The sequence below is a fragment of the Embiotoca jacksoni genome, unplaced genomic scaffold (genome assembly GCF_022577435.1).
Source record: "Embiotoca jacksoni isolate LCO1_2020_lvr unplaced genomic scaffold, fEmbJac1.0.p SCAF_5, whole genome shotgun sequence".
NCBI classification, from domain to species: Eukaryota; Metazoa; Chordata; class Actinopteri; family Embiotocidae; genus Embiotoca; species Embiotoca jacksoni.
The window spans coordinates 23735229-23738348 of record NW_027185403.1 but is presented as its reverse complement, the minus strand read 5'-3'; positions in this window follow the sequence as shown (position 1 = coordinate 23738348).

The following is a 3120-nucleotide window of genomic DNA, read 5'->3' as shown; positions in this document are numbered from 1 at the left end:
CCTGTCAGTAGACCCTTATGTAACGTATGCAATGTTTACAACTCCAGGAAGTAGTCTGACCCTTAGCAACCACCTAGCAACAGAGAGGATTTCTAGTCTCCAACTGAATAAATACAGAAAAATAGAAACACTAAACTGATCAGCTAGTTCAGTCTGGTTGGAACAAAGATATCTGATGAACAAAGATATCTGATGAACAAGGATATCTGATGAACAAAGATATCTGATGAACTAAGATATCTGAAGAACAAAGATATCTGATGGACAAAGATACCTGATGAACAAAGATATCTGAAGAACAAAGATATCTGATGAACAAAGATATCTGATGAACAAAGATACCTGAAGAACAAAGATATCTGATGAACAAAGATATCTAATGAACAAAGATTTCTGATGAACAGATTTCTGATGAACAAAGATATCTGACGAACAAAGATATCTGATAAACAAAGATATCTGATGAACAAGGATATCTGATGAACAAAGATATCTGAAGAACAAAGATATCTGATGGACAAAGATACCTGATGAACAAAGATATCTGAAGAACAAAGATATCTGATGAACAAAGATATCTGATGAACAAAGATATCTGATGAACAAGGATATCTGATGAACAAAGATATCTGATGAACAAGGATATCTGATGAACAAAGATATCTGATGAACTAAGATATCTGAAGAACAAAGATATCTGATGGACAAAGATACCTGATGAACAAAGATATCTGATGAACAAAGATACCTGAAGAACAAAGATATCTGATGAACAAAGATATCTAATGAACAAAGATTTCTGATGAACAGATTTCTGATGAACAAAGATATCTGACGAACAAAGATATCTGATGAACAAAGATACCTGATGAACAAAGATATCTGATGAACAAAGATTTCTGATGAACAAAGATATCTGATGGACAAAGATTTCTGATGAACAAAGATATCTGATGAACAAAGATTTCTGATGAACAAAGATTTCTGATGAACAAAGATTTCTGATGAACAAAGATATCTGATGAACAAAGATATCTGATGAACAAAGATACCTGAAGAACAAAGATATCTGATGAACAAAGATATCTGATGAACAAAGATATCCGGTGAACAAAGATATCTGATGAACAAAGATATCCATGTTCTCATGTGTTTTTAACATTTTAGCAGCGTGTCATGTGTTCAAACCAAACCGGTCCAGCTAGCCTCCTCTAGGATTGTAAGTGCGTGACTATCCGTGGTGTTACGGTACGGGTGCTTGGAGCGACCAAAAAGGACCAAAAGAGACCCGACTTCACCAAATGGGTCATTTAATAGAACTATAACAAGTAGAAACTACATTATATTGCACATTGTATGAAATTCTATTCTAATTCTATTTTCCCATTGAGGAGGTGGAGAGACATTTCTTGTGATGAGCAGGATGTGATGTCATGATGATTGATGGTACAGTTGACCAATCAGATCTCTAGGTCGATCTACTTGTATAATTTAATATGATGTCTAAGACTGTGTTTCCAGTGTTTGACAGATAATTTAACCGGCAGTGACGGCCACGTTAATTTGTGAACTGCTGAGCTCGACATTTCAGTTGCCATCTTTATTTTTTGGAGCCAGAAGTGACAACGTTCATGTAACGTTTGGATTCCTGAGATGAGCCGAATTAAAAGAATAATGTTCTCACTCTAGTCTGAAAGTAGCTTGTAAATAATGTCACGCTTTAATAATTACTGAGGTGTTCCAGAATTTAAAGACATTTTTCTTTTTCTTTTTCGTAGAGGCTGAATTTGATTAGTTTGCTCCAGTGACAGGAGAATTATAATAACTGATGTTTGTATGAAGGCGGATGGATGAATCTGTTCTCTATTTTTCTGTAGATTCATCTGGACATTTCTGGTTTAGTAAAACGCTCCATCATCTCTTCCTTGAGCTTCATTTCAACATTTCAGCTTTGATTTACTGTATATACCTGGAGAAGCTCCACTCCCATCAGCCTCAGCTGCACTGGGTGTTAGTCAAAAAGAAAGAGTGTAAATTCATCCAAAGCTCTCAGTGACGTGTCAGGTTTTATTGCTTCCTGTCTGCAGCTCAGAGCTCATCTGGAAGAAAGCAGAGAGTATTTTTCTCTCCTGGTCAAACTGAAGAACCACATGAAAGGATCATCATCCATCCAGAAGAAGGTGGAACTTCTTTTAGGTTGTTTGGCCATTAATTACATGTTTACTGTAAACTATATTATACTTAATATGAGCAACCTAGTTGCTATAATAGCTGTCATACAGTTACAGATGGTTTTAACAGATTAACAGATTCTCTGACAGGAAGCAGACTCAGCAATGACCTCCGGTGGGCCAGTGAGGAACAGCAGCTCACGATCAGATGTGAAGCAGGAGAAGCAGCCGTTCAGAAGTGTTTGTAAAGAATTAACCGCTCAAGGTTTTGAGCCTGATGCTCTGTTTCTGTTTCATTTCTGACCTTTAAATCTTCTGACTTTCTGGAGCAGCGTGTAAGATTTAGTGGCACCTAGTGGTGAGCCTGCAATCAACTGTTTGATTTGTCCCTTCTGGGCTCCTGTAGAACATTTCCGGTTAATAAACTAATTCAGGTCAATTATTAACTCCAGCATCAATAATACACATGTTAATATAAACCAGTGTGTTTCTGACAGAATATCAACAACGCTGCTGTTACACTTCAGTGATGTGCAGCAGGCTGCTCTCGGACATTTATTTTGAATTTCATTGCACCAAACAGGAACCGCTGACATTCACTGCAGATATCAGATGAGTCTTTACTTTCTTCACAGCATCAGTCAGAAGGTGATGAAGATAAGAGAGGAAGAGCATGACCTGACCGACCTGATGCCCTTCAGACAAACTATCAGAGAAAGACTCAGAGAGTCAGAGTGATGCTGGAGGAGGAGACACATCTCGACATCTGACTGAATGAAAAGAACCAGATGAAGATGAAGAGAGACGTGTCCTGTGGAGATGGTGTATATCTCTGGACCTCAGTGTTTGTAAGGTCAGACATTTAGTGGTCATCACTCCTACATAACGAAACCACAAACAAATATGAAGTTTTCCACCAGATGAACGTTTCCTGAGAAAGGACGTGAAG